The sequence below is a fragment of the Geotrypetes seraphini genome, chromosome 4 (genome assembly GCF_902459505.1).
Source record: "Geotrypetes seraphini chromosome 4, aGeoSer1.1, whole genome shotgun sequence".
In the NCBI taxonomy this organism is placed as follows: domain Eukaryota; kingdom Metazoa; phylum Chordata; class Amphibia; order Gymnophiona; family Dermophiidae; genus Geotrypetes; species Geotrypetes seraphini.
Genome location: NC_047087.1, coordinates 187,745,276 through 187,769,718, shown reverse-complemented (window position 1 = coordinate 187,769,718; position 24,443 = coordinate 187,745,276). Strand labels below are relative to the sequence as shown.

The 24,443-nt window shown below is 42.9% G+C and overlaps 1 protein-coding gene and 1 non-coding gene across 3 annotated transcripts in view; both read right to left on the bottom strand.

The window, feature by feature from the left end:
- The window catches only part of DNAJB12 (DnaJ heat shock protein family (Hsp40) member B12), a 137,963-nt gene that overhangs the window by 82,333 nt on the left and 31,187 nt on the right, over positions 1-24,443 (bottom strand). The window lies entirely within an intron of this gene.
- LOC117360165 lies at positions 24,237-24,384 on the bottom strand. The gene has a single exon (XR_004539374.1). It is a non-coding gene; the product is annotated as a U12 minor spliceosomal RNA (small nuclear RNA).

Below are 24,443 nucleotides of genomic sequence, written 5' to 3'. Positions count from 1 at the left end.
ATCACCGCTGCTCTTCATGAGCATCTGGGAACACAGGAGGAAGATGAGCTTCGGACATTAAAGCAGCCTGCAGAGGATCACTATCAGCTGTAGCGATCCTAGCAGGTTGCCGTAGCCTCCTCAGCACGTTCCCTCTGCCGTGGTCTCCTGTACATCAGAGGAGGGGCAGGACCGCAGCAGAAGAAATGTGCTGCGGAGGCCGACTGCTAGGATTGCTACAGCTGATGGCAATCCTCTGAAGGCTGCTTTATTTTGTTTAAATCACAGATGGTAGTGATCAAAATGGTGATGAACAGAAGCATTCTTAGGACAAATAAAGCAAGTGGCGATAACAATGAGGAAGAGAGGTGGCTGGAGATTGAGTATTAAGGTCTAAGGTGGAATAGTAGAAATGATGCAATTGGACAGGTTAGTAAACCAAGAGGATATTTTTTACTGATGAGATTTACAAGGTTGGGGGCTTGGGGATGCTAGTATTTGGGGGGACTGGGGGAGGAGAGGTGGAGGTAAGAGGAAGTTTTCTCTGTAGAGAAAACAGTGAGAGCGATCTGGATAGAGGAGAATTGAATGAGGAAGGGGGAAGAAAGAGAAGACAAATGATTGAGCTGTTTGGAGAGTGATGAGTTGGAGAGTCAGGAATGGGGGGGACAGATGAGTTAACAGAGCTTTACAGTTGTTGCAGTTACTATGTCTAGGTATGGTGAGCTGGAGCAGAAACACGAGCAACAGCAGGATGTGACATCACTAAGTGTAACAAAAGGAAGACCGCATGAAAGAAAGAGGGAGGTGATGAGAAAAAGGAAAGATGCTAGACATCGGGGGGGGAGGGAAGGGAAACAGAAGAGGTAGACAGAGATGGAAGATGAATGGTTAGCACATTACATTAGTGACTTCTATTCCACCTGTACCTTGCAGTTCTAGGCGGATTACATTTGAAGATAACTGGACATTACCAGGAAGTTACAAATTAAGGATTGGATACATAGGAGAGGTTTTAGAATAAAAGGGGATGGGAAGAAATTTGAGGAATATCTTTAGGGGAGTTGCGGTTGAGGGGGAAGGTTACAGGTTAAGAGTCATTGAGGGGGAGTTACAAGAGGGGAGGAGGACGACGGGAGAATTGCAAGAAAGGGGGGAGAAGAGAGGGAGGGTTGAGAAGGCTGGATATATTTTTTAAATAGCAAAGTTTTGATTTCTTTTCAAAAAGATTTAAAGTCAATTGTTGCTGTCAGCAGGTTGGAGATGGAGGGGTCCAGTTTTGCTGCCTGCATTGCTAGGAGGCCGTCATACATCTTCTTGCACTGAGTGCCCTTGAGTGGTGGGTAGGAGAAAAGGATCTGGGATCTCCTAGGTCTGGGAGAAAGGTTTCTAATTAGGTGGTTGATTAGGTAAGTGGAAGCAATTCCAATTTGAATTGAATTCGGGCTCGTAACGGTAGCCAGTGGGAGTCAAGGTAGGCATTGGTGATATGGTCAAATTTTCCAAGAGAATAGATCAGTCTGAGAGCTGTATTTTGAATGGGAGACCCTGGCAAGCGAGTTATCAGAAGACAACCAGAGCCTGGGACCACATGATTTGAATAATGACCAGACAACAAAAAGGTAGAAAAAATAATTTTATTTTCTGTTTTGTGATTACAATATGTCAGATTTGAAATATGTATTCTGCTAGAGCTGGTGTTAAGACAGTAGGCGTGAACTAGGTCCTAAAAGACAGAAGAAAAGTCTTTTTTATTTATTTTGTTTACATTACAGAGCCAGCGTGAGGTTGGAAAGGTTGTGACCCTATACTTCTACTAAGATTACGGGGTCCTTTTATTAAGGTGCGCATTTAGCGCGCACTAAATCAGTTAGCGTATCTTAATAAAAGGACCCCTAAGTATCTTAACAAAAAATTTGGCCCGTGACTTAGCCTATGTTTTAGATTTCGGCCTATTATGTAATTGAGTTTGACCTTCCTGTTCTAGGAGATCTTAGTCTCCATAGCCAGTGTGAACTCAGCCTAGGCCCTCCCACCTTCCCCTCATTCCACCCAAACCTAGGCTCACATTACATATATAAATCCAATCACCCTCCACTCGTTACCCAGCCAATCCCAACCTACACAGAATAAATTAAAATAAATTAAAAATATAAATTCAGCAACCCAAATGCTATACCTTAAACTTATAATAACCTTACCCATCATGTGCTTTCCTATCCCAGTCAATCAGGGCAGATATGCTGGCCCAAAAAAAACTCCCCTCAGAAAAAAACCCTCCCAACACAGCCCCCACAACCTAAGAGAAATCCTCATTTTCCCCTCCACCCTGTTCCCCCAGAGGGGGGACAGGGCACACCATTTGGTTCAGACTTTTTTTCTTGATTTTTCCTCTTCTACATGTGGGTGCGTCTTATAGTCAGGTGCATCTTATGGGGGCAAAAAATGCGGTATATAATATGTATGTTTAACTTGTAAGCTGTTCTGAGTTCTTTGGGGACAACGGGATAAAAAACAAATTAAATAAATATATACTATGGTTTAACTATTGCCACAATACACAAGTATAGTTTTACTGACTATGCTGAAAGCAATATCCTAGCTCCCAGCCCCGCCTCATCTACTACCTCGGATTTCTTTTAAATCTTGCACATAATATTCCATATATTAGTTGATCAACGCAGGTTACAAGAATTGGGTGACTTACAACCTGCTTTGTAGTTTGAGCAGTATGGTGAGAGCCTGAGAAGCTAGGTTTCAAGTCACATTATCCCTATCCCTGAGATTACAGGAAGCAGCAGCAGATTGTTAATGCATGTTCTTAGTGAATAAGCCCCACTGCATAAAATAGGACTTACAGTAAATAATGTGTGTTAACTCACATTAGCACAATAGTGCACTTCAGTAAATCTAGCCCCAAGAATGTATGCAGAGTCCAAACCATTAAAATGATGATTTTGCCTGTAGTTTGCTACCAAATGAGTATGCTGCTGGTTTATTTTCAAGGGTCCTTTTATAAAAAATTAAATGGTATTCTTACTAAATTTATTTGGCTGGGTAAAACTGCTAGAATTGCTTTAGTATCTTTGCAAAAACCAATTGCAGCGGGTGGGATAAATTTTCCAAATTTCTACAGATACCATCAAGCTTTTATTATGCGGCAGGGTATGTATTGGATCCTTCCTGAAGTCTTGGAGCATCTTCTGTATTGGTTAATATTAGAGTGGCAACTCCTGTCCCCATTGTGATTGTGTCATGTTTTAAGTATCAAGTTACCTCGGCTTTACAAGGACAATAGAATTTTATTTTCCACATGGCAAACTTTAAAATATATTAATAATTTAATACCTATTTCGAGTCATCAATCCATGTGTCAATCCTTATGGTTGAACTCCAAGATTCAAATTGGTGAGTATAAGATCCTCTGGAAGCATTGGCTGCAGGCAGGCATACGTACATTAGATGATGTACTATCAAATGGGAAAATGCTTGATTTTTCACGACTGCAACACTCATTCGGTATTTCAAAGTCTCAAGCATATAAGTGGTTGCAGTTGAAGCAGGCCATTCAGAAGGGATTCCCTGAGTGGCGTAATTTTAAAAAATCAGTATAGCTTGCCGGGCCTATGCTTCCAGACAGATTTGCTAGGGCATCAGGCAGCCAACTGACATAAATTAATATCTGAGCATCTGAATAAAAAACCTAAAACTAGTCTAAAAGATATTTGGAGCATTGAGATAAAAATGGCAACGGATTTGGTCTTGGAGGATGAGATGTACAGCGTCAGCATCTATGAGACAGACTTGGTTTTTTCTGTTGTATAGAATTTTCTGGACTCCTGTTTATTTGCAAAAGTTAGATAGTTCTAAGTCTTTTTTTTTTTTTTTTTTTTAAATATGTTTATTGAGGAGTTCTAAGTCTAATAGATGCTGGCACTGTCATCTGGATGTAGGGACACTGGATCATCTGCTGTTTTACTGTCCCTTGATACTTAAATTTTGGAGATCCATATGGAGTCAAATCAATATGATATTGGGAGTCCCATTATCATTGTCATATGATGTAGTGTTTGGAACATTATTAATTTTCAAGAGTCCAATCAATGCAAATCAGAATAGATTGCTTCTCATCATGACTGGAGTTGCTATGCAACTTATCATGGAAAAAATGGAAAAATTGGGATAGGTTAAATTATAACTTTTGATGGGAAACCTTATGTCAAGTTTATAAGTTTGAATGTATGAATTTGATACAATTGGGACACTATAATAAATTCAAAGAAATTTGGGATCATTAGTATTTCCCTTTGATTGCTGATTTAGGGCTCCTTTTACGAAGACACGTTAGGACATTAATGCACAGAGTAGTGTTGCATCAGAGGAGAAGCTTCCGCCCACACACGCACGCGACTGCACAAACCCTCTGGCGGCTTTCGACAAGCTATTCAAGCCTTAAAACGCACCATGAAGTAAGGGGGAGGGAGGGAGATGCACAGACCGTGCAAGGGGTGCCGAAGGGCAGTGAGGCTGCAAGAGGGAAGGGTGGATGCTGCGGGGACAGGGCGGTGAAGGGGATGAAGGGGACGGGGTGGTGAAGGGGACAGTGGTCCAGTGACGGGGCAGTGACAGTTTTTTTTCCCGTGTCATTCTCTAACCCTGATAACGTTTCAAAGTACAAACTGCCTCTTTCAAGGAGAACCATAACTGATCGGCAGAATGAATTAGCCTTTAACTTAACAGAACAACTTCATGCAAATACTTCAAAAGGAAAATAGATATTATTCAATCGCTTTGGATGAATCAACTGATACTACTGACTCGGCACATGTTTTAATCTTCATTCGGGTCACAGAAGATTTTCTTTGCTACCAAGAGTTATTCACTTTGGGCACTCTTGTGAACAGAACAGGGGGAATAGAGATCTTCAACAACTTTTAAGATAAATGTTGTAAAGTTGGACTGAATTTGGTAAATTTTTTTTTTTTTTTAATTGAAATTTTACATAATTCACAAGAATATTCCTCTTGTACAAGTAAAACAGAAAAGAAACAAATTAAACAAACTCGCATTTACTGCTGTCAGCAAAAATTCATTCTTTCTTAGACCACTAACTCAGGAGAGGGAGGAGATGAATATATTGAAGAGATAACAAGCATAAGTAATAACTATAATCTTGAAAGGCTTAACAGTCTTTAACTCCCTCTTTTCTTCCTACTCTTAAACATTTCGGGTAACAAGATTCTTTAAATCTAAAAAGGTGCGTAGCTGTTCTGGTGCATAGTAGACATATTTAACATCTTGATATTTAATCAAACATTTGCATGGATATGCTAATAAGAATGTCGCTCCAAGGGTCAAAGTCTCTACTCTCATTGCTAAGAATAATTTTCTTCGCTCCTGTGTTGTTCTCGTAACGTCTGAAAAAATCCATGCTTTCTTTCCCAGAAACATTTGTTGAGGATTTCGGAAATATAAACACATAATTGCATTCATATCTTGTTCGAAGACAAAAGATATGAACATTGTGGCCCTCTCTGTGGATTCAGAAAGAGTGGTTTCTAATAGTTCAGTAACATTTAGAGCGTCTATTGTCAAACGTTCCTCTGGGTCGGTTCCTTCCATTTTCTTTTTCGGCCAATAATAAATTCTATTAAGTGCAGGTATATGGTCAGGGGAAAACTTTAATACTTCAATTAAATACCTTTTCCACATGTCAATAGGTGTAACCCCCAAGGCCTTCGGAAAGTTCAACAGATGCAAATTCAATCTTTGGTTGTAATTTTCTATTTGTTCAATTTTTTTACTCAAAATTGTTCTTTCCTTTATCAAATTATTAGTTATAGCTTGAATATTTACCACATTGTCCTTAACTTCTTTTATCTCCGTTGAAAATTCACCTTTAGTTTTCTCCAAGGATTTCCCCAAAGCATCCACGGTACTTACAAGGGTTGTCAATTCACGTGAAGATTTGGCTACCTGGTTGTTTAACATCTCGAGAGTCCCAAGTCTTCTCGAGGGTAATCGCCTCTGACTTAGCTGGTTCAGAGCCAGTAACAATACTGGCTCTCACTTCTCCCTGCTCTCCTCCTATTCTCGCGAATCCTTGCCCCTGATACGGGGTCTCCCCAGTGTTCACTTCCGCAGAGGAAGCCTCCATTCGGGCCGCGAGTTGAGCAGGGGGCGGGGGCAGAGCAGCTCCGGAGGGGAGAGAGAAACCTCCTGCCCGAAATCTCCAGCCGCTCTTCCGGCCGGAGAAAGCCCGAGTCTACCTCCCAGAGTATCGGGGCCAAAAGAATCCGCGGCAATGTTCAGGATGGAACGTTGAACGGGGGTAGACGTCCAAGCCACAGAGGGCTCAGCACGGATGCTACCCTTCCGTTTTGAGTGAGGCATCACAAGGTAGGAGAAAGAAAATTTCCTGGACCGCTGGTGTGATCGCAGGCTTCACGCTGCTGCCATCTTAACTCCTCCTCCCCTCCAAATTTAGTGTGTGTATGTACAAATGGTGCACCTTCCATGATAGGAAAACATGAAGGGTTTATTGCACAGATCAAAATATAGTTAAGTTTTAAGTTTCAAGTTTTAATATACCGACTATCAAATTAATATCTGGCCGGTTGACAATAAATTTAAAAGATAGGAAGATTAAGATTAAATTAGCATATTAAAAATATTATGTGAACATGAATGACAATTACAAGACAAACTAGAGAGTGAGGGAGAGGGGAGAGGAGGGGAAAAGTTACATATTTGAGAAGAAGAAGGGGATAGTGGGGTTAGGATAAGACATCGTGGGTGGGTTTGCTTTATCAAAGCGGTTTGTTGCTGGTAAGAAGATGAAAGATGAGGAGTCTAAGTGTTAGCGAATGCATCGCGGAATAGAAAAGTTTTTAGACCTGTCTTAAATTTATCTAAACGTTGTTCATCGTGGAGTTGCTGTGGTAGGGCGTTCCATAGGGTTGGGGCAGTTACTGCGAAATTTACTTTTCGAGTATAGTAAAAATCTTTTATGGAGGGAATGAAAAGGAGTTTTTGATCAGTTGATCTTAATGTGCGTGGAGAACATTGGGGAATGAGAAGTTTATCAAGGAATGAAGGCAGATGAGAGTTTTTTATTTTGAAGGAAAGTAAGAAAATTTTATAGGTGATACGGTGAGTGATGGGGAGCCAATGTCCTTTTTTTAGAAGAGGAGTGACATGGTCATATTTGCCAATTTTATAAATAAGTTTTATTGCAGCGTTTTGTATTAGTTGTAGGCGTCGAATTTCTTTTTGAGGGAGACCATTGAGAAGTGAATTGCAGTAGTCTAGATGGGAGATGACTAATGAGTGTATCAGAATGGTGATTGAGTTGATCTCTAGGACAGAGGTTAAAGATCTGATGATACGTAATTTGAAAAAACAGGTTTTAACAACTGAACTTATATGGTCGTGGAAGGTGAGATCTCTGTTGATGGTGACGCCTAATAGTTTTATTTTAGTGTCCATTTGAATTGGAGTAGATTTGATTGAAATATTTTCCAGTAAGGATTCTGTGGGTTTGATTGGAAGTAGGAGGCTTTGGGATTTGTCTAGGTTAAGGGAGAGTTTATTTGTGAACAGCCAATCATATATAATGTCCAATTTGCTATATATATTTTTTATATCAGAAATATTTGATGTGTTGATTGGATGGAGAAGTTGTATATCGTTGGCGTATGCGAAGATAGTAAATCCAATGGATTGGGCTAATGTAAGGAGAGGAGATAGAAAGATATTAAATAATAGTGGAGATAGGATCGAACCTTGAGGGACACCGTAGGATTGTGTTGTAGCTGCTGAAGTAGTGTTATTTACGCGAACTATATTGTAGCGTTCGTTAAAGAAGGATGTAAACCATGTAAGAGCTGAACCTGTGATGCCACAGTCTTTGAGTCTGTTGATGAGAAGAGAGTGATCGATGGTGTCAAATGCTGCTGCTAGGTCAAGGGAAATAAGGACAACATATTTTTGATGGTCATGGTAATATTGAATAGTAGAGATAAGACCTATTAGTGATAATTCTGTTGAATGGGATGAGCGGAATCCGGTTTGGTAAGGATGTAAAGCATGGGTTTTTTCGATGAACTCAGTAAGTTGGGAGTGGATGATTTTTTTCAGTTAATTTGGAGATCATGGGTAAATTAGCGATGGGGCGGTAATTTCTAGGTAGAGATGGATCTAAGTTGACTTGTTTGAGTTTGGGAAAAATAAGAGCTGTTTTCCAGGCATTTGGTACGATACAGTCGGAGAGAGATTTGGATATCATTTCTGAAATGAATGGGCCGAAGAAAGAGAAAAATTTTTTGAGAATGGAAGGGGGGATACTTTCCATGGGATTGTTGGATGTGTTTAATGATTGTAAGATAAGGTGAAGATTTGCCAAAGAGGGCATTTTGAAGTTTGAGAGAGTGCTGAATGAAAGTTGTAAAGAGTTATTAGGGATTTGAGAAGAGGAATCTGGGAGTAGTGGTCCAAGGTGTGATCTGATGTTTTTAATTTTAGTATCAAAAAAAGATGATAGCTCGTCTGCGTGAGGTTGGGTAGAAGGAGGTAGGTTTTTTTTTCCTAGAGTATTTTGAGAGTGATTGGGCTATATTAAAGAGGATAGAAGAATTGCGAGTGGAGGTAATGAGTTTTGAGCAGTGTTCCCGCTAAGGTGCGTTGGCCTGCGCGCGCGCACAAAATATTACATCGCAGCGCAAAGTTTCTCTTCACAGCGCACACACGCGTCGCAAAGGTAAGGGGAGGTAAGGTAAGGGGACGCATTGGGGGGATTGCACTTCCCCACAATTGCCATGCTTCGGTTCCTCTTCTTCCTTCCTTCCTCCCCCCCCCCCCCCCCCCCCGCGGGACCCTGCGGCACCATCAACTCTTACTCCCTCTAATGTCGGCCCTGCAGCTCCAGACTTCCTCGCACCTTCTCCCCTCCCCCTTTGGATCGCTATTATTTTAAATGTTATAGCCGCGGAGCTGTATCCATCAGTGGAGATGTCTAACCTCGGCCTGCCCCGGAACTCTTACTGCAACAGTGACTTCCTGTTCCTGCCTAGACGGGCGGCTGCTGCAGTAAGAGTTCCGGGGCAGGCCGAGGTTAGACATCTCCACTGATGGATACAGCTCCGCGGCTATAACATTTAAAATAATAGCGATCCAAAGGGGGAGGGGAGAAGGTGCGAGGAAGTCTGGAGCTGCAGGGCCGACATTAGAGGGAGTAAGAGTTGATGGTGCCGCAGGGTCCCGCGGGGGGGGGGGGAGGAAGGAAGGAAGAAGAGGAACCGAAGCATGGCAATTGTGGGGAAGTGCAGAGCTGCAGGGAAGAGTGTTGCGGTACCCAGCTGGAGGGAGAAGGAAGATGAGGGAGGGAATTAAAGGAGATGCCAGGGCTTGGAGCATAGGAGGAAGGTATGCCAGTCTAAGGGAAAAGGAAGGGGGAGATGTGAGAGCATGGAGGGGGAACGAAAGATGGAAGAAAAGGAAAGGAGAGAGATGCCAGAGAATCAGGGAAGGGGAGATACCAGACTATGAGGAGAGGTGTGGGAGAGGGAAGGCGAGGAGAGAGATGCCAGACCAATGGGGTGAAAGGAGAGATGGAAGGGGGAGGCATACAGTTTCTGGAAGGGGCATAGAAGGAGAGAAGATGCCATATAGGGGAAGAGAGACGGCAGACAGTGAATGGAAGGAAGAGAGTTACAAGAAGATGAGGAAAGGAGAAACCACAGAAGACAAAGGTAGAAAAAAATTTCTATTTATTTATTGCTTTAGGAGACATGTGTCACTGTTTCTGTGAAGCATTGTATGCAGAGTCCAGCTTCTTGCTGGTTCAATTTAACCTTTGTCTATGTATTTTTATTTTATCCCCCCTTTTACAAAACTGTGAAGCGTTTTTAGCACCAGCCTTGGTGGTAGCAGCTCTGATGCTCAGAATTTTATGAGCATCAGAGCTGTTACCTCCGTAGCTAAAATCCACACTACAGTTTTGTAAAAGAGGGAGGGGTTAGTTTGTGATTACATATTCCTTACTAGGCGAAGGTGTTTTCTGTGTTCTGTGTGTTCGAAAGACATGGTTTTCTGTTAGGATTGACGGTGTAGGATTGATCTGTGCTGGTCTGGCTTGTTTAGTTTTACAATGGGTGTATTGATGTACTGCTCACTGCAATATGTAAGATGCTGCCTTTTCCTAGGTACTCATGTGTGACGTGTGGTTTGTTACTAAAAATCATGTTTTTCTTACAGATGGGGGGGGGTGCCAAAAAATGATGGGCCCCGGATGTTACATATGCTAGGTACGCCACTGTATGTAAAGATACCAGAAAGCTGGCGTAGCAAAAACTTCTAAGTTTTGAGTATTTAACCCTCCCACAATCTCACGGGCACTCGTTTCAAGTTTATTGAGATTTTGATTTAAACGCAATATCAAATATTTTCAATGCATATAACAAAAATAAATTTGGGGAAATAAATAAAACCATTTGAACCAGTGTTCCCGCTAAGCTGCGCTGGCGTGCGCTGGCGCACAAAATATTACATCGCAGCGCACACGTTTCTCGTCACAGCGCACGATCGGAAGAGGCGTACGGCAGATGGCAGGGCGGCGAGAGGAGAATCGGGCGAGTTGGCTCATAACTTGCTGGCGCCCGATATTTTTGGCTCACGGTGAAAAAAGTTTGCTCACAACACCCGCCCGCTTAGAGGGAACACTGGTTTTGAGTAATATTCTTTTTTAGTTATTTGAATGGTTTTTTTATAATGATAAGCTTTTTCCTTATACATAATGAGAAAGTTATTTAGACGTGTTTTGCGCCATTTGTGTTCGATAGAACGAAGTTGTCTGCGGAGTAAGGCCAGATTTTGGTTGAACCAGGGTTGTTGTTTTTTATGGGTTTGTTTTGAAGAGGAGTGTTTTTCTACTTGAGGTGCTAGAGAGTCTAATAAGGATTTGGTCGAAGTCTCCCAAAGGGAAAACTGTTCAGAAATAGAGAGAGGAGAGAAGTCTTTAAGGTTTAGATCGAAAGAAGTTTGAATTGCAGACAGGGTTAGATCATTAGTCTTGCGGATATTATATTTTTGCGTTTGTTGTGTTTGACTGATTGGTGTTGGAAAATCTTGGTGCCATGTAATTAGAGTATGATCGGACCATGGTAGAGTATAGAACTGGAAATTTTGAAAGAAATGTGTAATTAGTGTAGAACAAAGAATCATGTCTAGGGTATTTCCTGCAGAATGGGTAGGCACTGAAATAAGGGGAGATAATGCTAGGTCAGAGATTAAAGTTAAAAGTTCAGAAGTATTGGAATGGTTAGGAGAATTGAAGTGAATGTTAAAATCTCCAAGGATTACGGAGTCAGGGTAAGCAATGTTGAAATCTGATATAGTGGAGATAAGAGATGAGAGTGATGATTTTGTTACTGGCACAGAGATAGATAAGAAGAAAATTAAGGGGAAGAGAGTATTTTATGGAGAATTGAAGAGTTTCAGAGGGACCGTAGGAAGTTAAGTTGGAGGGATTTGGTTGAAGGGGAACAGAATTGTGATAAATGACAGCTATGCCTCCTCCTTTTTTATTTGGACGGGGTTGGAAAATTGACTTGTAGTTAAGAGGGCAGGCTTGGGTTATGTAGGCTTCCTCTCCCTCAGTTAACAATACTTATAACTTGTTGCAAAGTGTCCTTTAAAATAGTAGCTTTAGCACAGAGATTTTGCTGATGCAAGATACAATGAAAAGAAATGAGAGCATCTGGATCTGTTAATACTTTTTTTGATCTGTGCAATAAACCCTTCATGTCTTCCTATTTTAAAAAATAAACTAATTAATAGGGAGATAAAGTTCTGTAATCTGTGATAAGAATCTTCGACTACTATTTATCACAGCTCTAATTAGATTATGGACTTCTTAAAATAAATCCTTAATTAATAGTGAAGTGCTCAGACCTTACAACCAGTGCTTTAGTGTTGTCACTAAATTGAGGTTGACAAGGGGGACCATCATCGCCTTCACTGTCCCCTACCCACCCTAATTGTCTGTGACCTTCGAAATGTACTTATCTGGGTCGGGTGGTTTATTTCTTAGTGTTCATCCTCAATTGTGATAAAGTGCCGATAAACAGTGCTGGTGAGTTAAAACAGGCTAATATTAGCCAATCTTCCTATGTTCCCTGTCCCCCCGACTCGAGTTTCATCTCTTCATCAGGGAGGGATGCTGATACTACAATTCATATAAAACAAATGTTTATTAAATCAAATAACTATAAAAGCCTGGATATCTTTATTATATATGTAATTCCACTTAAACAAAACTCCTATAACAAATTGAATAAATACAAATTCATACCTCTGATAGGCTCACTAGGACAGGACTAACCCAAAGCTTGGGGTGAACTGAACCTAAGACTGCAAAAGACATGGTTTTATAGGGAAAACTAACGGGGGAGGGCTACACAACTCCGATCCGGAAATGATGTCAAAATAAAGAGACAGGATTAACTCAGAACTTTTAAATTAGTAGCCATTCAATATCTAAATTTAAACCTTCCGGTATTAAAGTTCGCCAGTTGTAAATAAAGCGCTGTTCTTTTTGAACCAAAAGTTTTGAGGTATCCCCTTCACTTTGTTTAATGTGTATCAACACTGTGTATTTTAAATCCTCTATAGAGTGTGATTCATTCAACCAATGGGAAACGAAGGGGGCGGAGATTCGTCCAGTGCGGATGTTGCTCAAATGTTCTATAATGTGGGTCTTGATCTTACGAACCGTTTGCCCTATATATATTTTATGACATGAGCACTGGATGTAATATATCACTCCCATCGAATCACAATTGGTACCAGTATTTAATTTGAAGTGACGACCTCCTGAAAAAGGTATTTCCACTTGCGTGGCTTCCAGAATGAAATCGCATACCCGGCATTTGCCACATGGCTGATGGGGAGACCGTATAGTGAATCCTTTATCAATATTATTATGTTTTAATTTTTCGCCCAAATTTGGGGCTCTCAAAAACGCAAATTTTGGTCTGTTAAACAATGTCGGATAATATTGAAGAATTGACCAATGCCTTAGAATAATGTGTTTAATGGCGCTACTATTGCTAGTATACGGCATAACACAAACAGTGTTTTGTTCCATTTTTTTATTCTGATTTAACATCAGCCATGGCCGGTGACAATTTTTTGCTCTTTTCCAGGCTCTTCTGATGATTTTCCCGGGATATCCACGATCCATAAATTTACTATACAGATCTCTGGCTTGTTTATCGAAGTCTGCCTCCTCAGAACAAATTCTTCTTAATCGAAGAAATTGACCAGTGGGGATGCTATTTCTTAATGTTCTTGGGTGAAAACTTCGATATTGCAGTCGAGTGTTACGATCTGACGGTTTTTTGTGCAGAGTGGTGGATATCAGATCATCATGTTTATAAATTTTGATGTCTAAAAAAGAGATCTGATTTTTGTCATAAGTATAAGTAAACTTAATGTTAGGATCTTTTTGATTGATCTCTTCTAAAAATTTCTTGAGATCCTCAATACCACCACTCCACACAAAGAACACGTCATCGATAAATCTTTTCCAGCAAGTGACAAATTGGAAAAAGGGGGGAACTGTAGACAAATGTATCCTCAAACTTGAGTCATATATAGGCAGGCAAGCGTTGGAGCCACTGTGGCCCCCATCGCTACTCCTTTGGTTTGGAGATATATAGTGTTCTCAAATTTGAAATAGTTATTCGTAATGACTATCTCTGCCATTGCATTCAGCATTGATCTTTTCTTATCTGTTATATTTAGTTTGAGCGATTGAGATCTAACTAATGACAATGCCGCCTGTTGGGGTACATTTGTATACAGGGCCACCACATCGGCTGTTACCATAATGGAATGTTCCATTGAAATTTGATTCGATAACCGATCTATGATCTGTAAAAAATGAGTTGAATCTCTTATGTATGACTTAGCCTGGGGAACAAATTGTTTCAGATGACCATCTATATATCGTGATAATGGTTCCAAAATGGAACCTGTCCCTATTACAATAGGGTGCCCCAGGGGGTTATCAACTGATTTATGTATTTTTGGTATGAAATGAATTTTGGGTATCCTGGGAAAATCACTGGTAAGAAACCTGGATTCTTTCTGTGATATAACTTGTTCTGCTTTTGCTGTATGTATTATCCCGTCTACCTTTAGTTTGACATCTTTTGTAGGATCATGTGTCAATATGCTATAATATGAAATATCTAATAGCTGTCGTAATGCTTCATTGTAATAGTCTTGATAATCTTGGATGGCAATCCCTCCTCCCTTGTCTGCCCTAGATATTATTATAGAACAATCCCTCTGGAGGTCCTGAATGATCTTCCACTGGTTGTATGAAATGTTGGACTGTATGTTAGTAGTGTTACTAGATTCTAGTGCCTGGACATCCCTAAGCACCAAGCTTTCGAATATGGTTATTAAGGGGTCCTGGGGCCTGGAGGCATCCATGTTGATTTACACCTCAGACCCGCAGGCAAGTCCGATTCATTACCAGCGTCATTTTTGTTTTGAAAGAACACTTTCAATCTCAAAGTCCTGAAAAACCTCTGAAGGTGTGGTCTGGTATCAAAACTGTCATACTTAACACTGGGTACAAACGAAAGACCTTTTGATAGTAATTCCTCTTCTTGTTGGTTTAATACTCATGATGATAGGTTAAATATTCCTCTAGTAGACTTCACGGAAGTTTCTTGCTCTTGTTGGTACTGCGGGTTTCGATTCTGTATGGTTCCTGAATGGACCCCTCTTTTGGCGGGAGTCTTAAAAAAAACTCAGATAAGGTGTTAAAGTCCCCTTGAAGGTTGGTAGCCAACTGGACTTTAGATGCCTTGTTGTCATTGTCTGACGATGAATCGCTCGTTGATAAGTTCAAGGCTACTTTTTTAGAATTATTAGCATTACGTTGTTGTCTTGTTTTAATATTGCGGTTCATCCATGGATAAACGTAACCCTTAGTAAAGTCCAACTCATCTCTGCGGAATTTTTTAATCTTGAGTTGGCGTTGTTCTTTTTTGTATTTGTCCATGGCTGCCAGATGATCTTGATAGGTTTGAATGAATTCCTCATCTGTGTTCTATTGTTTAATTGACTCCAATTTGCTAACATTTTTGTGCTTCCATAATTGGAGCTAATGCAGCGACTGTGAGTAACATAAGATCAATAGAACATCGCATTAATGTTTCGTTCCAGTTTTTAATATATTCAGTATTGTCCTGAAATCTTGGTTCCTTGTACAGGCGTAAGCCTCTGGGTACTCTCCTTGAATGGCAGTACTCCACTAGGGCAGCTGAATGGAGTTGGGTTCTAATTAGCGCCTTATGAGAATATTTAATCTCTTCCCAGGTCTGGTTCGTTCTCCCCAAATAATCTTGTACTTGCCAATAAGGAGGATATATGTTCTTCAGTAAGCCTTGACTTTGATGTCCAGCCTAGAGATGCCATGCCTCCCTTATTGTACCAAATAAACTAATTAATAGGGAGATAAAGTTCTGTAATCTGTGATAAGAATCTTCAACTACTATTTATCACAGCTCTAATTAGATTATGGACTTCTTAAAATAAATCCTTAATTAATAGTGAAGTGCTCAGACCTTACAACCAGTGCTTTAGTGTTGTCACTAAATTGAGGTTGACAAGGGGACCATCATCGCCTTCACTGTCCCCTACCCACCCTAATTGTCTGTGACCTTCGAAATGTACTTATCTGGGTCGGGTGGTTTATTTCTTAGCGTTCATCCTCAATTGTGATAAAGTGCCGATAAACAGTGCTGGTGAGTTAAAAGCACTAATTCCTATTTTAAAAGACACTTTGCAACAAGTTATAAGTATTGTTAATTATATTTGTGCAAATGCAAACACAGCATTGTCAGTTTCAAAGCATGCTAAAGTTGAATGATGAGTATTCAATGTGGATTTGTCATATCATTCTAAAGTGCATTGGCCATTGTAGGGACAGGTGTTAGCCAAAATTTTATCTCTGCAAGAACAGATAGTTAAATTTTATGAAGAACAGAATCAGCAATGTGAATTATTAAAAGAAGATTTCTCTAGCAATGCTGCATTTCTATGTAATATCATATCAAATCAAAACAACTTGAATATTTCTTTGCAAGGTAAAACTAAGGGGCTCATTTTCAAAGAACTTAGACTTATAAAGTTAGCAAATGTCACCTATTAATTGGAGAATACAATGAAAGGTTGACTGACTTTGAGAATCATGACATCACACTCAAATTAGCATTTCAGCCTCACCTAGTTAATATCACCAACGCACCTAAAGAACTACAAATGGAACTGATTGAGCTCTCAGAAGATGACATTTAAAAGTCATTGTTTGATGCTAAGAAAGATCCAATTGAAATATGGAAAAATGCAGTAGAATACTCACACCTTCAGCAAAATGCCTGAAAAATGCTTTCTTGCTTTTCAACCACTTACTGCAGCGAATCTACATTCTTTTACCTAATCCAAATCAAGACACCCTCAAGGTCACAAATGACCGATACCATCTAGAGCAGGGGTGTCCAATGTCGGTCCTCGAGGGCCGCAATCCAGTCGGGTTTTCAGGATTTCCCCAATGAATATGCATGAGATCTATGTGCATGCACTGCTTTCAATGCATATTCATTGGGGAAATCCTGAAAACCCGACTGGATTGCGGCCCTCGAGGACCGACATTGGACACCCCTGATCTAGAGGATCAACTGAAACTGTGGACCTCCATGCTGCAACCAAATAATCAAATGCTTTCCGACAAAGTTACAGAGCTTAACTATTCATCGAGTGAAAAAATATCTTCTCCTATGTAAGTTACACAGAAGCACATTTAACTACATGGAGTGTTCCCTAGTCTTTCTACTGTACTTTTTGAAAGAATAAAGAGATTAGGTTCTTACCTTGATGATTTCTTTTCCAGTAGATAGGGATGGTATGCTGAACCAAGTGTCTTTCATCCGCTCCCACGAGTCCATTGCAGGAGATACTGATCACTGTTTTCAGTACCTCCTCCTCCTTGCTCTCTGCTGCCCCCAATCAGTCAGTTTCAAAGCAGGTGACAACCCTATAGAAGAGAACAGGAAAAGAAGAACAGGGAAGACCCTCCTACCCCAACAGGAACTTGGTCTGCTCATACAAAATTACACAATGCTAACAGACTGGCCAAGGAAAGGAAGGGTCAAAATTAACTCTTAATAACAAGCCACAAGGAACTGTGGAACTCAAGGAAAACCGCCCTATGGAACTATATACATGCAATATACAATTTCTTAAAATAAGAACAGCTGGTAGAAAGTTCAGAGTTGTAGCCTCCAAGCAGCAAACAGTCCAGGCAGGCACATCGAAAACGATGGGCGGGGAGCAGTTTCAGCATATCATCCCTATCTAGTGGAAAAAATAAGATTCTACCTATTTTCCAGTGTAATAGGGATGGTATGCTGAACCATGGGATATAACTAAGCAGTCCCCGAAACCCCAGGTGGGAGAGATAAGCCTGCTCGCAAAAACTGAGGCTCCAAACAAGGAGTCTTCCTGTGCCGCTCTATCCACCCTATAAAATCTGGTGAAAGTGTGAAGACATGACCAAGTTGCCGCTTGACAAATCTCATCTGGCGGGATTGTTCTAGATTCAGCACAAGAAGCAGCAACCCCTCTGGTTGAATGCACTGAAAGAGCGAAAGGAGGCTGCTTATCGCAACCAATACAGGATGACAAAATAGCTGACCTAAGCCATCTTGAAATGGGAGCTTTGGAAGCCGGTCTTCCCTTCTTTGCTGGATTCATCAGAACGAAGAGATAGTTGGAGAGATGAAAATCATTTCTGACTTCCAGGTATCGCCAGATAGCCTTCCAGATATCCAGCACCTTCAGTACTTTATCTTTCTTTCTAGACCCAGAGGGTTGGAATGTTGGAAGCCTAATCTCCTGGTTGATATGGAGTGCTGAAACCACCTTTGGCAAGAAGGAAGGGATAGTCCACAAGAAGATCTCTACATCTGTGATATGGAGGAAAGGTTCTCTGCAGGACAAGGCCTGAAATTCTGAGACAAGTGTAGCAGAAGTAATGGCTACCAGAAAGGCTCTCTTGAAAGTCAGTACAATATTTAGGATCCAGGAAGGGCAGGGTCGTCAAACCAGAGGCCTAAGCTTCACGGCACCCTTAAAGAATCTGATAATATCCAGGGGAGTAGAAGAGAAAACCTGTTTTCCTTGGCTCTGAAAACAAGAAACTCCAGTCTTGAACCTTTAGAGAAGAAACCATACATGTCCAAGCCTTCTTGAAGGAGACATAGCACTGATAACACTGAATCCATGGTTAGGTTCATCTTCTCCTTGCAACATCAACATTGGAAGAAATCCCATGCCTTGGCGTATCCAGTGAAAGTAGGTGGTTACTTGGCTTTCAGCAGCGTACATACCACCAGATCTGCATAGCCATTCTGGCTCAAGGCTGAGCGCTCAAAAGTCTTACTGTAAGACCAAAGGACTCCGGATTTAGAAGCATGACTGCACCCTGAGAGACAAGCCCAGAGGGAGACCGTCCAGTAGCTGCACTAGATCAGCATACCACGGGCACTAGGTCTGGTCTGGAGCTACCAGGACTCTGCCTATCATGGGCAATAGCGGAGACCCAGAACTTGAAGATAGTTCCAGGCTGACGGAGTTGGATGTCCCTGGAGAGCTGAAATTTGGCCCCAATGCTTCTGTTTGTGTGACTCTGCAAGAAAAATTTGTCCTTTCTCTATGTCAAACAGGACACACAGATACACCATTGATGGGACTGACCGCAATAGGCTCTTTATTAAGTTGACAATCCAGCCCAGACTCTGAAGGGTCATCATGATGGCCTGAACTGCCCTCTCCGCTTCCTCTCTCAAGGGGGCTCTGATAAGCAAGTCACCCATTTTGCAGAGGTGGGCTGCCACCACTATAACCACCATAGTGAAGGTCCGCAGAGCCGTGGCAAGACCAAAGGGTAGGACTGTGAACTGAAAAAGCTGCTCCATGACATGAAAATGATGGAAGTGTCTGTGATCTGCCTTCGTCAGATCCAGAGCTGCTAGGAACTCCCCTAGCAGCACTGAGTCAATGACTGATCAAAGCAACTCTATATAAAAGCTAGGCACTTTGACAGCCACGTTGATGTACCCGACATCCAGAATCGGCCTCCAATCTTCGGAGTCTTTCTTGGGTAAGAAAGTATTTGGAGCATCTGCCAAAGACTGAGTCTTCATCTGGCATTCGTTCAATGACCTGAATGTTGAGCAACATGTTCAGGGTCATCTGGCCATAGATGGCTCTTTCTGGCTGGCCCACTGGGGAGTTCATGTACCAGGCAAAGAGAAGATGGACGAACATCAAATTCCTGATAACTTCCTATGCCTCCAGGAAGTCTCGCAGCTGGCCTCTGATCTTGTATGGAAGGGAAGCCTGGCGTCATTGTGGTTTCTTGGGCTTTCTGTTCCCGGTAAAACTCTGCCTTGGCTCTGAAAGGATGACTATGACAAGGATCCAGAAGAAAACAGGCATGAACGGCGCGAGCCTCGAAAGGACCCATGCCTTTGCCCTTTTGCAGCCCAAGGTCTGCTGTCCAGAAGCAATTTTGGACAGCAGTCCTGGACACTAGCCATGAGAACATCCAACTTCTGGTCAAAGAGCATTCGACCCCTGAACAAAAGTTTACTCTGAGTGGCTTTGAACAAGGTCCCCAGCCCAATTCCTGATCCACAAAATCCAACAGGCAAACACCTTGCTCACTACTCTGAGTGGGTCTTACAGAGTGTCAGCCATATAGTCTACTACCACCAGCAACAGCTGGGACAGTGGCTTTGAAGTCGCCCCTTCTGAACTATGCAACTTAGAGTAGCATGCTCAGGCTACAAAGGAGGCTGCCACAGCAGCCTTAACCGATAGAGACAAAGCCTTAAACTGCCTCTTGAGCAACATGTCCAGTCTACTATCCTCTTGATCCTTGAGCATCATGCCTCCCTCACTGGGAAGGGATGTACACTTGGTCACCTGAGCCATCAGACAGTCTACTTTAGGCATAGCAAACATCTGCTGGAACTCCTAGTCCACAGGATATAACTTGGACATGGCTTTGCCACTTTAAGGGAGCCCTTAGGGTTCTCCAAGGGCTTAGAAGTCAGAACTTTCATATCTGGATACCACAGAAAGGTGGCAGGCTGAGAGCGGACCCTGCTGAGCACAGAATATTGAATAGTAGGCAGAGGAGGATCAATCTTGAGCTTCTTCAGAGACTCAATAAAATGGTTCATCAGGGCAGCAGACTTGAACAGCCTGCGAACAGAGGGGTCCTTGCCCTGGTCTGCAGCAGTACTTACTCCCTGATCTACTTCGCCCAGAACCATGTCATCTTTGACTAAGGCTTCTCTCTAGGAAAGAGGAAAAGTGTCCAAATCATTATCCTCAGTCAGAGTCCAAGAGAGACACAGATCTTCTTAGCAGAAAAGACATGGGACCTCAGGAAGGCTGCATGGCCAGTCGCTGTCCAGCTGACCCAGATGGCTTGCTAGCTCTGCCGACATAGGCTCGCCAGAGCAAGTTCACAAAGTCAGGTGTAAAGGGCATAGAGGACTGAGAACCCCCTACAGGAGGAGGGTTAGAGCGCTTTCTTTTCAATCTGGAGCCATCAGTGCCCTTACTAGGCGCAGGTGCCACATTTTGGGAATCTGAGAGGCCTGAACAATCCTCCAACCATCCCAACCATTTGGAAGCCTTAATGAGATAGTCAGAGGCTGAACCCAAGATTCCTGCCTCTCCATCTTGTGCAGAACATATGGCGCAAGGGTGCTCTTCTGGTGCCCAACTGGAACAAACTTTGCATGAATTCACGGAGCCAGAGGACTTCATCCCTGGTGACTAGAATCAAAACCAAGGCTTTTTAAAGAAGTTTGAGAACTCGGAATTCAAATCAAGAAAAATCTAAGATGGCCACCACCAGGCTTTCCCGCTGAAAAACGGCTGTAACTCCAATGGAGGGTAGCAAAAAACCCAGTGATTTTAGGATTTTGGGGCTATGAGAACAAGGCTACATCACAATAAACTTCCAAAACCAGCATATTCATACCCTCCTTCCCCCCCAGATGCTGGAAAGAAATGCTGAAGCCTTCCTCAACTCCTCTAAGGGTAGCTGGAAACCGGAGAGGACCTCTGCCACCAGGAAAGCTGGCTCTTCTGAATCTTCAGCTGCCAGTCAAGCCTCAACTCTCGGGACCAGGATCCGAACGCCACAAGAAGGGGATAGGAAAGTGCTGACGACATTGTGTGCGCTCTAAAAAAATGAAACTGGTGTCTGTACAGCCTATGCTAACACTCCTGATCAAGTCAAGGAGTAAGTAAAACAGTGGGGGAAAACCCCGAGCTCCACAGTTCAAGCAGGTCCTACATGATCCCCCTGTCAGCTGCTGACCAAAGCCTGCTCGTCTCAGACAAGCTAGGCATTCACTGGAGCTTTACTGGAATGCAAATTTCCAAGTAAAAACCACAAAAAGCAATAAAGAAAACAGAGACCAGAGTTGCTCCTGCAGGCTTGCAGAAGAAATAACTGACTGGGGGCAGCAGAAAGCAGGAAGGAAGAGGTGCTGAAAATGGTAATCAGTATCTCCTGTAGTGGACTTGTGGGAGCGGATCATCAATTCATGTTTACCTATTCTACTCCACTATTTTATAGACCATTATAATATCCCCTCCCCTCAATCATCTCTTCTCCAAACTGAAGAGTAGAGAGCTGCACGGGAACGGGGTCGACGGGAATCCCGCAGGTTCCCCCTTCGGGTCACGGGGATCCCGTGGGGACGCCTCCGAGGGTAGCGGGGTTCCTGCGGGGCTGGATATACTAAGTCGCGCGGCTTTTCTCCCTACCTGCTCTGCTTGCAGCACAGAGCCGAACGGAAGTCTTCCCAACGTCAGCGCTGACGTCGGAAGACTTCCATTCGGCTCTGTGCTGCAGGCAGGGTAGGTAAGGAGGAGTAGCCTCGCGGCTCGAGTGGCTACCAAGGGAGGGGGGCGGTCCGCCCCGCCCCGCCCCGGGTGCAGCACAGCCGGCCAGGTCCCCTTACTTTTGTGGCGCTTCCCCGACTGACCGACAACAGCCCTGGCCCGACAAACCTCCCTGCCCTTAACCGCGAATCTAAATTACCTTCTTACAGCAACTGTAAGAAGGAAATTTAGATTCGCGGTTAAGGGCAGGGAGGTTTGTCAGACCGGGGCTGTTGTCGGTCGGTTGGGGAAGCGCCACAAAAGTAAGGGGACCTGGCCGGCTGTGCTGCACCCGGGGCGGGAGAAAAGGAGGGGGGAGAAGGACGCTGAAAGCACTGGGGAAGACAAAGGGGTGGAGAAGGACGCTGAAAGTCCAAGGGGAAGACAGGGGGATGGGTGGAAGGACACTGAAAGCATTTGTGGAAGACAGAAGGGGGAGAAGGACGCTGACAGGACATGGGGAAGACGGGGGGGGGGGAGAAGGACGCTGAAAGCACATGGGGAAGACAAAGGGGTGGAGAAGGACGCTGAAAGGACATGGGGAAGATGGGGGGGTGGAGAAGGATGCTGAAAGGCCATGGGGAAGACGGGGGGGGTGGAGAAGGACGCTGAAAGGCCATGGAGAAGACAGAGAGGGTGGAGAAGGACGCTGAAAGGCCATGGAGAAGACAGAGAGGGTGGAGAAGGACGCTGAAAGGCCATGGAGAAGACAGAGAGGGAGAAGAACGCTGAAAGGACATGGGGAAGACAAAGGGGGGAGAAGGACGCTGAAAGGACATGGGGAAGACAAAGGGGGGAGAAGGACACTGAAAGGACATGGGAAAGACGGGGGGGGGAGAAGGACGCTGAAAGGAAATGGGGAAGAGAGAGTGGGGAGAAGACGCTGGCAGGGAAGAAGACAGAGATGCCAGACTATGGGGAAAGCGGAGGGAAGAAAATGGGTGCCAGACCAATTTGGAAGGGGGGAGAAAGGGAGAGGCACAGTAACAGAGCAAATGGAAGACGCAGAAGGAAGAGAGACAGTGGATGGAAGGAACTGAATGAGAACATGAGGAAAGCAGAAACCAGGCAACAAAGGTAGGAAAAGAATTCTATTTCTTTTTTTTTTTTTGCTTCAGGATAAAGTAGTATATTAGTTGTGTTGATAAAAATGTATAAACAAAAGAGGCTCTGGTAGAAACCCGTTTACAAAGAATGTATTCTTCCCAATTAATATTTCCAAATTAATAAAATCTTTTTGCTTATTTGTAAATGGGTTTCTACCAGAGCCTTTAATTCAGTAGCATAATTAAATGAAATAACTATTTCTGAAGTTTATAGGGACGGGCGGGGACGGAGGGGATTCCTCACGGGGACAGGTGGGGACGGAGGGATTCCTCACGGGGACGGGTGAGACTTTGGCGGGGACGGGTGGGATTTCTGTCCCCGCGCAACTCTCTACTGAAGAGCCCTAACCTCTTAAGCCTTTCCTTATATGAGAGGAGTTCCATCCCCTTAATCAATTTGGCCACCTTTCTTTGTACCTTTTCTAATTCCACTCTATAATTTTTGAGATGTGGAGACCAGAATTACACAAAACACTCAAGGTAAGGATGCACCATGGAGCAATATAGTCATTATCAAGGCCAGCTTAAGAGATTACAGTGCCCCGGTCCATGCCCCGTCCTCTGGCCAGTTCTCTCCTCAGACGTGACTGCCTAGTCCTGGCAGGATGTGGCTTCGTAGGCCAGCTGCCATGAGGAGAGGCCAGTGTCAGTGTCAAGCAGTAGTATCACAAGAGGCAGGAAGGAAATGCTGCACGTCCCTTCTTTGATGCGGCAGCTGGCCTATGAAGCCATATCCCGCTGTGACCAGGTAGCAGCATCAGAAGAGAGGGGGGGGGAGTGTTCAAGCTGTAGCTTAACTCAAGAGCCAGCAACATCACGTCTCTGGGCGTTTGGCACCCTTTAGCACCAGCGCCTCACCTGGTAAATAGGTTAAACTGGATCTTGTTATTATAATATTGTTTTAATTTCTAACATTCTGTTCATTTTTTTGACCACTGCCGCCACACACTGATCAAATGTCAATGCATTGTCAACAATGATACATAAATCTTTTTCTTGGGTAATGATTCCTATGTGGAAACTAGTATTATATAGCTGTAATTTGGGTTATTTTTCCCAATGTGCATCACTTTGAACTTGTCAATATTAAATTTTTATTTTTTCCAGGCAGATTACTGCACTTGGGCATCCTGCCAAAAAAGCGGGTCAATCCAAAGGGCGACCTGTACCCGTTCAAAAATTCTTCTCACATAATTCGTGAGGACTCGGGCGTCACCCCAAATCATTATTTTTCTTACTCATCATTTGCCATTTGGATGCCTGGCATAGGAAAAGCAGATGCATTCACCCAAGTGTCACCTCCATAAAATG